Genomic DNA, 15,754 nt, shown 5'->3' on the forward strand with positions numbered 1-15,754 from the left:
GAAGGATAATGAGTGGACTCGAGATCCAGGTCGCACGAAGGGAGAAAGCTCCAAGAAGGAAACACTCGATCTGAAAAAGATCGGGAGAGAAGGGGGCCTTATCAACCTCGATATCACAGGTATACTCCTCTGAACATGACCAGGTCTCACGAAGCGCCTTCCGTAATGCGGGGAAAGGGGCACCGTGTGGCTAGCAGTCCGCCGACTACTTCCGCCAATAGCAACACACCACCGAAAACCCGACGGGAACTAGCACAGCACACCGACAGGAATAGCAACAGCAGCAAGCAACAGTAAGCATGGTGCAGTACGAAAGCAGTAAATTGAGCACGCAGTTCAGAAAGTAGATTTCATTGCATTGAACGATTGCATATACATTGTACAACGATGCTGGCGCAAGGGGATCGCCTTGAGGGGGACACTAGCACGTAGACTACACCAAGCTTCGAGAACTCATTCCTCCCTATAATAGGCTTAAAAAAGTTTTTCCTATTGACAACAGTAAACATTGAAAAAGCTGAACATCGCACCTCAGGAGGCCTAACGTCCCCCTGAGCAAACAAAAGTATTTACAACGGTACATCAAGTACAAGACAAAAGACCAACGCCTAAAAACTCTAAGACTGCGGAAGCCTAGCGTCTGGGCGAAGGTTGTTGGTCGGCCGAGTAGAGCGGTTGAGTGGCCGAATGTGCATCAAGGGTGCCGAGTGCGTGGGTGGCCCTTGACACCCGGCCTGTGACCCGACCACGTCAATACTGGGGGAGGCATCTTGTGTGGGCCGAGGGACAAGTCGCGAGGGTGTTTCTCCTCGCTGCTAATCTCAATTGGGACCTTAGCCCTTAGCATTTTGGCAGTTGGTGTAGCTGAAGTATCTGGCTCCGGTCGCCAAGGGTAGAGCGATCTGGAGCCCGATCTGAGTGGCAGCAGATCGCTCAGGAGCTTGCTCTTTTGCAGCTCGTGCCTCACGGGCCTGAAGGCGTTGAAGCCTGCATGACTTTGTTCTCTTCGAACATGCGAACACAGAAAGTTAGAGAAAAAAGAGGAAAAGGTAGGCTGTAAAGAATGAAGAAACAATCACCTAATGTCCCAGAAACTAGGACAGATGCTCGGGAGAGGCGCGCAAGACCAGCAGCTTTTTTGGATAAAACCGATTAGAAGCAAGGCGATTTATTAGATCCCCATCCAGTCCCTCCCCCTCGTTAACTGGCTCAGGTTTATCTACCGACCATTTAAGTTGGAAGGGCCATTTTTTGACCAGGTGGGGGTCGCACAAAGATAATCTATCTCTGCATGGACTAACATTAGATTTAAAGGGTTCTAGATACCTACAGTGTTTGCAAGCTGAAAGATAGAAAAAACCCCTATCAGCCGACCTTGTGGAGGTAGTAGAAGAATAGAGCGACTACAAATTCTCAAAGCTAGGGTCGATGGAGAGCTCGCTTTATTATAACAAAAAGAACAATATGGCTAATTAAGTTCAGGGACAATTGCAAGACGTTTAATGATGGGTGTCGATTCCACCAAAAATAATTCGTACAAACACTTTTGTAGATGTGTGAGTAGGGTCGAATCCACAAAGATTGGTTTTAAATTAATTCCTTCAAAAATAAAAATAATTAGGGGGAGTTTTGATTGTGAAGAAGAATAAAACCAAAAAGCTAATAAAATTAGAAGAGATAAATATAAGAGAAGAGTATTCCAGTTAAAGACAGGATTAGGCTTAATTTCACGGTTGATCATAGATGCAAAGATAACAATTATTCATGATAGATAAATTGGTTATGGCCATTGGTATGACCTAACGACCTCACCTTTCCTTACCTTGTGGATAGTCAAGGAACGCCCGTTGACTAAATCCATAATCAATAAACAACCTTGGGAACGTTTTTATGATTTAATTTACCGACAATATTAAGAACTAAAAAGGCCCAATTCTAACCAATAAATTCCTACGAGGATTTATTTAAGTTAGATCGTGCATTCCCCACAACATAATCAAAAACTTCAGCATAATCAATTATGCTATGTTACCACTAGTTATCGAACTAAACAAACAATTACGGATTTGGAAGTTCAATTGGCTAGGCAAATATTCTTGACAATAAATCAGATTATTTGTAATAAAAGCTCAGAGAACAACACAAATACCAATATGAATAAAAGTAGAAAGCATAAATTAGATCTCACAACTCGATGAATTTAAGCATTCACCAAGTCTTCAACCGGAATAAGGGAATTAGCTAGACATGCTAATGGAAGAACGCATGAAAAGCAAAGTAATAAAATATTATAAAAACGTAGAGAAATAGAATAGTTCCAAAGTACTCTCTTAAATTGAATTACATCACCTATTTATAATAGCTAGATACCTATTTCTATTAGGATTAGAAGTAGATTCCTAGTTGAACTAAAAGACTTATAGAGATAAAATTATAATTGTAGTTAAATTCTTCCTTCATCAGAGGTACTCCAAGCAGCTCCAAACTCTTGCCAAAAATTGAGTTTGAGTCTTGTTTGAATTTTCATTTTGGTGCTTTTCTTCATTTTCCATTTCTTTTGTCCTAATACTGCAAAATAATATTGAATTAAGAGCATTTGGTCACAAAATAGGCTAAAATATTATATGAAATAAGCACAAAATGCGATTCTATCAAATATCTCCCCACTTAACCCTTTGCTCGTCCTCGATGCAAAGAAATAGAGATAAATTAGTTGACGAAGTTCATTCCATACTTTGTGGATCGCAGACGAAAGTAACAAGCAAGAATCTAGTTAAGTGTTCAAATAATGGTACATCATATGATAAAAGACAACTCAGCAACCTTCAAACAAGTTTTCACAACATGATTTTCATCAAAAACTAAACATGGAAAACAAGTGGACTATGCTCTCATATCTCCCAATCTCTCAAGTGTTTTTGGTTGAGTGTTTCGCTCAAATGCTTGTTATGAAAAATGCTTCACCATAGGCTTGATTTATAGACCAAAGTCTCCACCACTTGTAAATATGCACACACCTGAATCAAGAGGTCTTGTATTTTGGTTATAATTGGGCTTTGGTTTGGGTGTAGGAAGAATAAGGAAAAATGAGGTCAAAATTCAAGGAACTAAATTAGAGCACCAAGTAATAGATGTAGGAATCCAAGCTTTTCAAAATTGATTTATCTCATGCTCTTTCATGTCCCACTTTTCTCGACTTGAGCTATGCTTTTCTTTCAAAGAGAGAAAATATATTTTTTTTCTTCTTTTTTTTTCTTGCCTTCCTTTTCTTCTTTTTTTAAAGGCATTTTCTCTTTTTTTTTTAATTAAGGCATAGAACAAGATTTTCATGTGACGTGTTATCTCATAAACGTCCTTTACAATAATTGAGATATCCCCCCCACTTAATGTCAAAACATATACTTAGAATACATCTTTATTTTCTTGACGCTCTACTAGTCCTTGGAAGGGCCAAACAAGGATAATAAAAAGACGGTAGAGTTTGTTTATATTTGGGGTTGCGTAACAAGGAATTAAGGCTTATAAGGCTCAAATGGGCTTACTAAGGGGAGTTGTATGTAGGTGGTCCTTTTAAGCTGAAGGGGTTTTTATCCTAGTGCCTTTATCATTTTCAAGTGTATGCATAAAGATGTGGCCTCGATATGGTTCAAAGAAAATTCTAGGAAGACAAAATCATGAAGCATTATCTCTCAAGAAAAGAAAATTTGTAGATTTTCATGAGTGTATAGGCTCAAAATTCCTCTCTAGGTAGGTTATGTCCAGCAATTTTCCACATTCAATTTTCAAATCAAATCACCATTTGCAAAAATAAGTTCTTAACTGTAAGTTGTCAGGAGTCATTAGATGCACATCCTTATCACACATTACCAAATTATTACTTGATTAGCCTAAGTCTTTGATCATAAAGCTAGTATGAGGACAAGATAAAATAATATTTACTTCAACAAATATGGAAGGGGTAGCAAGCATCAAAACAATTAATCCACCAATACTCATTTTCTATCAAAGCAATCAAAACACCCTCCCCCCACTTAATTCCACATTGTCCTCAATGTGGTAAGCATGCATATCTAGGACGATAAAATAAGAGAAAGGGATAAAGAGAACGTCCCTTAGTGATTCGGGTGGAACTGCAGGAGCTCGAGAATTGTGAGACCTTGGATGAGAGGAAGAGTTCCTTGTGGATGCTCATACCTTTTTACCTGCGAAAATCGATTTTAGTGGTATAACAACATTCACAAGAAGAGAGAAATAAACAATTGAGAAAACTAAAAGGACATGGGTTGCCTCCCAAGAAGCGCCTTGCTTTAGCGTCTTTGGCTAGATGTTGTTGTGCCTCAACTCAAATGAGTTGGACACTCTAAATCCACTTCTTCTATGTAATGCACCCGGTGATGGTGTGGACTTAGGAGAACTTGGAGGTCCATGTATGACTTCTTCCTCGAACTTATTTTGTCATGAAAGACTTTATTCTTGTACGTTCTTAGATCCGAGGTGAGGCTTTTGGTAATTGTTGTCTTAAATGCTCCTCCACCATCGAACATAGCATTTTTTGCACCAAAGGATTAATAAAATCAATCGGAAAAATAGAATGCACATCATTAGAATATTTCATGGCATCACCAATTTTAAAACTCATAACCTCATTATCAAATTCCATAAAGAGTATTCAGGCATCAACATCAATTTTGGTTTTTGAGGTTTTAAGGAATGGTCTTCCTAGCAAGATGGATGAAGAATTGGGAGAAATATCCCCCCTCATACACATAGCAGGAAAAACCAATTCATTAACTTGCACAAGTACATCCTCAAGAACTCCTTCGGGGTAAATTACGGAATGATCGGCAAGTTGAAGAGTAACCCCCGTTTTTTTCAATGGGCCAACATTTAAAGATTCATAAATGGTAAGAGGATAATAGTGATAGAGGCACCCAAATCACATATTGCTTTTTCTATTCCAATCCTTCCAATTTTGTAAGGGATAGAAAACGTACCTGGATCATTGCATTTAGGAGGTAGTTATCTTTGAAAAATGGCAAATACATTTTCTTCCATACTTACCCTTTCATTATCTCTCAATTTGGATTTGTTGGTGCACAATTCCTTGAGAAATTTTGCATAGCGAGGTACTTGTTTAATTGCATTGAGTAGGGAAATATTTACCCCAACATTGAGTAATGTTTCAAGGATATCCTTTTCCTCTTCCTCGTCTTTAGACTTGGCAAATCACTCTGGGAAGGGAGGTTTGGGCACGAACACCTTGGGATTTTCCTCGCTGACCTGGTTGGATTTTTCAATTTATTTTGAAAGAATTTCGAGTACATCCTTTATTTTTTCTTGTTGTACGTCCCCATGCCTAGTGCTATTTTCGAGTTGTAGCTCTTTTCCGTTGCACAAGGTAATAGCACTAATGATTTGGTTAAGATTAATAATAGTTTGGGAGGGAAACTTACCTTGAGACTCCAAGCGGCTGACAGAGGAGGCCAGTTGGCTCATTTGTGATTCCAAATTTTGTATGCTCGAGCGGGTTTCTTTCTGGAACTTGTGAGTCTTGTTGGAGTTGTTGGGTGCTCAAGGCGAGTGTCTTCACGATATCCTCTAGGGCCATAGCATTATTGGGAGGTGCTGGTGGTGGTGGTGGTTGGTGCGAAACCATTTGAATGTTTTGAGATTGATTGTCATACCTCAAATTTGGGTGATCTCTCCATCCGGGGTTGTAGGTATTGGAAAATAGATCATAGCTCCTTTGTTGTTGCCCAAAAAATCCACTGATGGCGTCAACATGTTCGGTTGATTCTTCGTGAAGTGTAGGACAAGCGTCAGTGTCATGTCTCGAAGATGTACATATCCCACAAGTCTTGACTTGTTGAATGCTTCCCCCTATAAAATTTTCAACAAGAGAAGTAAGTTTATCTAGACGTTCGTCAATAGAAGCACTTACCTCGTTTACCCTTCGTGGTGGATTGTCATTTCTACTACCAAGTTGTGGACTATTAGCCGCCATGATTGTGATTAGTTTGCGTGCTTCGGTAGGAGTTTTCTCATACAAAGCACCTCCACTTGCTGCATCCACCAGGCTTCTATTTGCCTCAGACAACCCTTCAACAAAATATTGAATTAAAAGATGGTCGGGAATTTGGTGATGAGGGCAACTCTCCACCAATTGCTTGAATCTGCCCCAATACTCATAGAAACTTTCACTGGAGAATTGGCGTATTCCACTTATTTCCTTTCGGATGTTTGTAGTCTTTGAAGCGGGGAAATAGTTCTCAAGAAATTGTTTCTTGAGCTCGTTCCAACTAACAATAGATTCCGAAGGTAAGGAGTAGAGCGTTGCCTTTTGCTTTATTGCCCAATGAGAATGGAAAGGCTCTTAGCTTGACTTGTTCTTCGGTGACTCCTTGAGGTCTCATGCCGGAACACACCACATGGAATTGTTTGAGGTGTTTGTGTGGGTCTTCACCTGCAAGGCCACGAAAAGTAGGAAGTCATTGAATTAGACCTGATTTAAGTTCAAAATCAACATTTAAATTAGGATATTCAATATAGAGTGGTTGTTGATTTAAGTCAAAGGAAGTCATCTCTTTGATCGTTCGTTCCAAATTTTGAGGCATGACTTCGTCTTTAAAGTCGTTAGACTTGGACACGTCTAACTCAGAGTCTGTTGCTGGTTTGGAAGAAGTAGAATCCTCTTCCTTGTGTTGCTTGGTTTCTTTTTGGAGTCTACGAGCGGTCTTCTTGATCTCTGGGTCAAATTCAAGTTCACCTGTACGAGAAGAACGTGAGATGAGACCAAGTAACAAGAAAAAGAAATTAATTTAATGATACCAATCCCCAGCAACGGCGCCAAAATTTGATGGGTGTCGATTCCACTAAAAATAATTCCTAGGAACACTTTTGTAGATATGTGAGTAGGGTCGAATCCAGAGAGATTGATTTTAAATTAATTCCTTAAAAAATAAAAATAATTAGGGGGAGTTTTGATTGTGAAGAAGAATAAAACTAAAAAGCTAATAAAATTAGAAGAGATAAATATAAGAGAAGAGTATTCCAGTTAAAGACAGGATGACGCTTAATTACACGGTTGATCATAGATGCAAAGATAACAATTATTCATGATAGATAAATTGGTTATGGCCATTGTTACGACCTAACGACCTCACCTTTCCTTACCTTGTGGATAGTCAGGGAACGTCCATTGACTAAATCCCTAATCAGTAAACAACCTTGGAAACGTTCTCAAGATTTAATTTACCGACAGCATTAAGAACTAAAAAGGCCCAATTCTAACAAATAAATTCCTATAAGGATTTATTTAAGTTAGATTGTGCATTCCCCACAACATAATCAAAAACTTCTACATAATCAATTATGCTATGTTACAACTAGTTATCGAACTAAACAAACAATTACGGATTTGAAAGTTTTAATTGGCTACGCAAATATTCTAGACAATAAATCAGATTATTTGTAATAAATGCTCAAAGAACAACACAAATACCAATATGAATAAAAGTAGAAAGCAAAAATTAGATCTCATAACTCGTTGAATTTAAGCATTCACCAAGTCTTCAACCGGAATAAGGGAATTAGCTACACATGCTAATGGAAGAACGCATGAAAAGCAAAGTAAGAAATATTATAAAAATGTAGAGAAATAGAATAGTTCCAAAGTTCTCTTTTAAAGTGAATTACATCACCTCTTTATAATAGATAGATACCTAGTTCTACTAGGATTAGAAGTAGATTCCTAGTTGAACTAAAAGACTTATAGAGATAAAATTATAATTGTAGTTAAACTCTTCCTTCATCAGAGGTACTCCAAGTAGCTCCAAACTCTTGCCAAAAATTGAGTTTGAGTCTTGTTTGAATTTTCATTTTGGTGCTTTTCTTCATTTTCTATTTCTTTTGTCCTAATGCTGCAAAATAATATTGAATTAGGAGCATTTGGTCACAAAATAGGCAAATATATTATATGAAATAAGCACAAAATGCGATCCTATCATTTATCCTCAATCCCTTGAGTATGTTAGCTACAGGAGGAGCCAAAGGCATTCTCAGACCTGCCTCGAAATGGCCGGTCGATAGTGTACAGAAACCTCTAGGAGGTGTGTGCATGCAATCAAAAGAGCGAGGAACAAGGACTTCAAATTCATGGGGGATAAAACATTTCTCTTTTATTTGGTGAATTGTTTGTTTCACTTTACTTCCTATATCAATCCAAGGGCTATGATCTAACATCTGTTGGAATTTAACGTGTCTAGGGGTTTGATCGTCAGATGAATTAGTAGAATGGTTGGACCTAGACCTCGATCTCGACCAAGACCTAACCCTGGAGGGTCCCTCCTGTAAACGAGGTGGCTCCTCAAGCAAAGGAGAGGTTGCAAAAATAGAAAAAGAAAGGTCGAATTAATAGAAGACATGGTACCTTGTAGCGGTCGAAGAGATAGGTCACTGAAGTTCTGGCAACGATCTTGATTGCAAGCGAAGTAGGTGAACCAATTTTGAAAAAGGGGGGTTTATATAGGCAACTGTATGGAAAGACACGCCCTGACATAGCAAACAGATGGGCGACACGCGCCGCTTCAACATTTGAGCTAGCCATCGGATTCCTGACGCATGTACCCCCTAATTAATGCGACGCTCAGACTACTTGGGGTGTGACGCTTGATTACCAAATGGCTGATACGATTTGAGGGATGGAAGGCGCGACCAAGCGAGCTATCTTTCGACCTTTGGTAAAGATATTGACTTCTCCCAATGCAATGAATTACATTTGGAAGAAGTGGGGGAATTGTGATGAGGATATTACTAAAGCACGAAGGTCGAGAGTATGGTCGCATGTTTGATCGCAAATCAAGATGAAAAGAAGACATTTATGAGGTTGCATGTTGCGATCGTTGGGTTCTTTGTGACCCATTGTGGCTTGATGACGTCTCTATCGGGTTAGGATAACCCAGATTCGACCCGCAAGACAGCCCGTACAGGTGCCATCTCCTTAAGCTACTTAGTTATTGTATGCGTAGCCAAGGAAACGACACCGCCCAGTGGTGGGTCCCAACTCTTTTCCTATAAATACTTCCACCCAGACACAGAGAAGGTACTTACTACCCATATATTTTACTCGCATATTTAGATCGCTTAGTTTTCTTTCGGTCCTCAACTGACTTAAGCATCAGAGTGTCATCGTCGGGACGAACCCGACTAGCTTTATTTTATTTCCAGATATCAGGTTTGGATCAGTGATGAGGAGAGGTCGTGGTCGTAGATTGTGACCAAACGTGATCGACCTAGATCACCGGACATGGCTTTCTGCATCAGAAGGTTCATCTCAGGATACTTGCCGGAGTAACTGCAGGGTAGCTGGCCGTGAACTTTCACGAATGGCTCAAATGACGGGTCCAGAACGGCCTCGTGCACCAGCGGCCATGACAACATTATTGCATCTTGGTGGTGCTGGAGTACGTAGGGTGCGTAGGATAGGCCGTTCTCATCAGTTGTTAGGGCTTTTCCCACCTCCGTCAATGAATATTTTTAAGATGTGTAAAATCAAAATGTGTCAAGTGCTATGTATATTTATATATATGTGTATATATGTAAGTAGATATTTATTTGTTTTTTCTATTTTTATAGTTCTTTCAATCGGTAAAATTCTAATTTGGACCTGATTCGGTCAAAATTGAACTAATTATATGGCATAAATACATTTGCAGTGTAGTTGATATATAGTTTAGGAAAAGTGATCAATCACATAGTAAGTGTGAGGGAAAAGAACACTTTTCGTCCTATAACTTAGAACCTTTCCACTTTTGATCTTATTGGTTACGAGATTCTCACTTTTAGTCCCATAACTATAAAAAATAGTATTTTTTATTCCATGAAAACTTTTTATTAGATGTTTAATAGAAAAGGTCACGTGATTATTAAGTGCATGGGACAAAAGTGCTATTTTTATTAAAGTTATGGGGCCAAAAGTATAAAGGCTTTAACTGCCACGTGCTATTTTCTATTAAGATATTTAACGAAAATGTGTCATGAGACAAAAAATGCTATTTTTTAGAAGTTATGAGACCAAAAGTGATAATTCCGTAACCAATGGGACTAAAAGTGAAAAGCTCTAAATTACGGGATGAAGAATGCTATTTCCCCGTCAAGTGTGATATACTTACTCTGTGATTGGTTTACTTCGAACAAATCTAACCCGAGCAAAAATTTCGATTAATTAATTGTGTATTCTCAGATTTATAATGAAAACCTAAATGAGTAAATGCGTTTTCAAACGACTACATAGTTCGATCAAACTTTATTCGAATAAGAATTTTTTCAAATGCATATACCTTCTTCCCGAGCCACCTCCCCCAACAATGTCATGAATGAAATTTTATAACTTTCTTTTAGAGTGTTCAATCCAAATCTTTCGAGATCTTTTATCGCTAAATTAGGCTGGTTGGACATGCATTTAAAGAAATATGGTACTCAAGTAAAGAAACATTACTTACAGTTCAAAAGCAAGGGGTGAATAGCAATTTACCCTCTGTGATATTAAAAATGAACACATTACCCTCCTTTGAAAAAAATATAGCAATTCACCTTCATATACTTTTTAAAATGGAGCAATTTACCTCCTTAAACAGGGAGGTGAATTGCTTCATTTTAAAAATCATAGGGGGTAAATTGTTGTATTTTAAAAAATACAGGGAGGTAAATCGCACAATCGTCCCCTTTCCTTTAAATCCAACTAAAGGCGTTAATTTTTTAAAAAATGATCGTTATACCCTTACTTAATATATATTATTTCTTATTTTAATGACCGTTGGGTCTCTTTTGATTAAATATTGATCATTAGATCTAATCAATTAATTTCAACAGTTAAATTTTAAAAAAAAAGAGGTCTAAATTCAATAAATTATTTAACTTATATTATATATAAATAATTTAAAATTTTAAAAATATATTATTATTATTATATATTTAAAAAAACACTAACTAACCTACCCTCTTAGCCCCGTCTATCCCCCCACCCAAGCCCCTTACCCCCTGCTGCCCCCTACCATCTCATCGCCGGTGCCGCAGTTTATTAAAACCTTCATATCTCCGTAAATATCTTACCAAATTAAGTGAGGTCGGTCTCGTTAGAATCATGTTGAAGAGACGTGTCTGATGATGGTCGTTTGAGATTGAGATTCGATCGGATGGAGATGAATCGACGGCGAACATGTTTGACAGTCGTAGCTTGAGCCCAGTCTCTCTAATTGACGAAAACACAAATTAAAGGTATGAAAATATTCGTATTGATGAAAACTCAAATTGAAGGTACCATTGGCCTTCAGAAATTCGTCTGAACAGCACCGAAAACTTATAAACAAGTTTCCGGTGAAAAATGGGCGAAATGTTCAGTTTTTTTAATTAATTTTAATTATATTAATTTAAATATATATTAGTTAATTAAAAATATTTTAAATAATTATAATAATTAAATTTTTTAGCTAATTAAGAATAATTGTAATTAAATATATACTTTAATTAATTAAAAATAATTTTAAATTTCACAATTAACAATTATAAAATTATTTGAATTTAAATATAATTTAATTTAATATTTAATATTAAATAAATTAAATATAATTTAATATATTAATTTAAAGTATAAAAAAATACAAAAACAAAACCAAAATAAAAAAATAGCATTTTAATAAAAAACACCTAAGAAAAAGGTAAAAAATAGTTAAAATATACCTCCACATGCACAAAAAGCGTGTGTAATGCACCTTCCATTAGTTATTAACAGAAGGGGTGTTTGTTGCTGAGTTTTATAAAATACTGGGGGCTTTTTGCCTATTCTTATAATATGAGGGTTTTTTTTCAAATTTTTAAAACACAGGGGGTTTCTATGCATTTTGTCCTTTTTTCAAATGGAGCAATTTACCTCGTTATACCGGAAGATAAATTGCTTCATTTTAAATATTATAGGGGGGTAAATCGCTATTTATTTGTTCATAAGGGGGTAATTTGCTCTTTTGCGATATCACAAGGGGTTTGCTTGCATTTTTTTCCCAAAAGCAAGTATATAGCTTCTACCATTTTGGTGGGAATAATAGTTGTAAAAAGGTTGTAAGTTTGTTCAAAGTTGGAAGTATTTGAAGTGAAATTTAAAAGTGAAAAAAAAAAACGGTTGAAATTGGAATATTTGGATAAACAACTTTACACTTAGATTTGTTTCAAATAAGTTACAGAAGTTGGAAGGGATCACTACTTATACATTTGGACGTAAATCAACTTAATTTTTAAATAGTTCAAAATCAAAATTTCTAAAGCATTTTTTCAATGAATTTTTAGCAATAACTAATACAAGTTTATTTTAAGCTCTTGCAAACACCTTATGTATATTGAGGCAATCCAATCATGAACACATACATATGCATTTGTTTCCTATATATGCACTGTTGGAAAAATTTTATTTTTAGTTACATAAGATAGGGAATTCAATAATTTTAGCCCTCTACTTTAAATAAATATCAAAATGATCCCAAAATTAAAAAAGTTGGGCATATTTAGTCCACTGCTTTAGGTAATTTACAAAAATAGTCTCAAAACGGGAAAAACACGATACATTTAGTCCTCCACTTTATGAGATTTATGGGAATAAATGTGTCAAGTTTTTCCAATTTTTGGACCATTTTGAAAATTTCGTAAAGTATATGACTAAATTTATCGGGTTTTCCAAATTTTATAAGCATTTTAAAAAATTTCGTAAAATAGAGGATTAAAAGTGTTGAACTCCTATCCTATGGAACTAAAACTGTAATTTGGGCATGCACTATTTTGTAATTCAAGAAAGGAGAGACTAAAACATTCCATCATAGCATAGTTGAATTTCAACTATGATCAAGATGAAAACGAAATTAGCACAACTCTTTAATTACTCAACGCTCAGTTTCAAACACTAAAATTAGAGCAAACATAACCTTCAAAGAACGTATGCATGAAACACTGGGCAATGAATGCCCTTATATCAAAACTTATCTACTTTTGCTGGGTTTAGGTCAATTTGTAGAAGCAATTTCCACCAACCAGAAAAATTCAATATCCGTTGCGACAACAACACTTCAAATAGAGATCTAGACACCCGCAGTTCTTCTCACCCCAACCAGCTTCTTGTGGAGGATTTTCAATATGAATTTCAAATTCTTCATACAGCATAACACCGAATAGGAAATTGACGTAAACTAATACGAAAAAGTAGGTTCCTAGATTTATTAAAACGAGCATATGTGGCACATTCACTATATGTGAACAATTAAAACGAGCATAACATCAAATAGGAAATTGAAGTAAACTGATACGAAAAAGCAGGTTCCTAGATTCATTAAAACGAGCATATGTGACACGTTCACTATATGTGAACAATTAATTTAATTTTTCTTAAAAAAATAATGATTATAGTAAAAATATATCAATTAGATTAATTAAATATAAAAAAATAAAAAAATGAGATATAATACTGAGAAGAATGAAAGAAGAAAAAGACATGTAGAAGTTTAAAAGAGAAAATGGGAAGTTAAGAACAGATCGAAAATAGAAAGTTGAGAAAAGAGGGAAAAACTAGTAAAATATATAAAAATAAAAATTGACATGTTAATAAATTGAAGAAAACAATAGGGTGCTTTCTAATTATATAAAGGTATAGATACATGCAATCAACAACAAGAATGTTACTGATTCAAATGTAAATGATGAAGCTAACCTTAAAATATTCAAATATTCTGAAATACACGTAAAATAAAATTGAGGACTTGTTTAAAAATAAAAAATTGAAAATGCCAATCCTGGGGTGTAAACCCCCGTGGTATCCTCCTTACACAATGTAGAACCTTATCAACTTTTACAGAGATTGGAGTACGGATCTCCTTAATAGATACATACCATTATTACAGATCTTTAAGAATAATAACAACAGTAAAATAAATAATAAATAAAATATCAGTGTGTGTATGAAAATCGCTCAGAAAATGCTAGATCCAATCAATAGGGAACACGGTGATAAGGCACCGTACCCACAACAATAGAACCGAACCCATGGTTGCCCTCAACACACAACAGAGCCTCATATCACAAAGATTAGTTTACAGTCACCACAGACCCACCACTCACGTTCACTTAGAATTTAGAGATTAGAAAAAGAAAAAATGATTTGGACTTTTCGTACTTTAGACAGAGGAGTCAGACTCCTCTTTATAGGGGCGAGAAAATAGCAACGAAGGAAAGCTTGAGTAGCTCTCCTAAAGCCATTGATTTGTCTTTGGAAGGCCACCATTGACAGCGGTGGTAAAGAAGGGACGAAGACGAAGCAGTCATGGAAGGTTTGAGAGAGAGAGAGATCAGAGTTGGCGGAAAAGAAAGAAAAAGAGAGGAATAATGATTTAGGGTTAGTGTTATAACAATATATAAGAAGTAACTAGGGTCGAATCATGCTGGTGGGTCGAGATCGGGTAGAGGGCCTCCAAGTGGGCTGGTTCGGCTGTTGGACCTCCAGGTGGGCTAGTTGTTAATTTGGGTATTGGGCCCCAGAATTTGTAACACCAACAAATAATATTATTGAACATAATAAGTTTCAAATAAAACACTCTAACATATACACGTTAACAGAGAGATGCCTCATAAATATATTAAAAAAATTAGGGAACGAAGAATCAAACATGAAAACTGAACATTAAGTGAAAATTTTTGGAAACAACTTAGACAGTACCGGTGCTGTAATTTTCTAGTTTGCAATCTTCTTCTACTCCTTCATGTGGGATACCTTAAAAAATGGCAGAACACCACCGCCGTTAGTCAACCTGATGATTGCGATAAGAAACTGTGCTGTGGATAGCTGGCACTACAACTGGAGGTTGATGTGATTTTTGAATAATGTTTCTGTTGGAACTTTCAAGCATGCTGGATAAGTTTCTGACCAATCTTTGTGTTGGAACTTTCTAGAAGTGGATGACATTCTTGAACCATATTTCACTTGGAATTTTCTTATAGTGGCTTCTTCAAGACTGGCCTGGAGAAGTGGGAAATTCTTATAATTACAGCGGCATAGCTGCAGAATTTATGGTGTAAGTAGAGGATATGGCCGAGAGGGGGCGGCGAAGCAGTAGGAAAAAGGTGTATAGAGCTATAAAATATGTGCATTATGTTTGATTTTATATTTAGAGCGTTTTGTTTTGTTTTGGGAGATGAAGAGAAAAAAAATAAAGATAAATAAGTATGTAAGTTTGGATTATATTTTAATATAACTTAAATAGTGTAAAATAGGTGTTGTAAGTTTGATTTTGTATCTTGGAAGAAAAAATTGACTGTTTATTATCAAATTATGTCTCTTTTATATGAATTTAAAATTGGGGTTAGTTACATTTTAATATCAGAACAATGATGTTTCACACTTTGGCATCTAAACGTTTTTTTGTATCAATTTACCATTTCAACTTTATTAAATTTTGCACTTCGTAATTTATGACCATGAAATGCACATGTGATACTTAAAGGTTATATAATGTGATATTTTTTACATATGAACAGTCTGTAATATTTTTTCCGCAGAAAGATTAATACAATGACAATCATATATGTCAAAGTGCAAATTTGACAAAGTAGTGGCAAGTTGACACAAAAAATAAGTTTCGGTGACAAAGTATAAAAATGCACATAGTTCATATGGTAAAATATAATTTACCCTTACAATTATATATATTTTTGGTTGTAGGTGGAT

The sequence above is a fragment of the Sesamum indicum genome, unplaced genomic scaffold, assembly GCF_000512975.1.
Source record: "Sesamum indicum cultivar Zhongzhi No. 13 unplaced genomic scaffold, S_indicum_v1.0 scaffold00095, whole genome shotgun sequence".
In the NCBI taxonomy this organism is placed as follows: Eukaryota; Viridiplantae; Streptophyta; class Magnoliopsida; order Lamiales; family Pedaliaceae; genus Sesamum; species Sesamum indicum.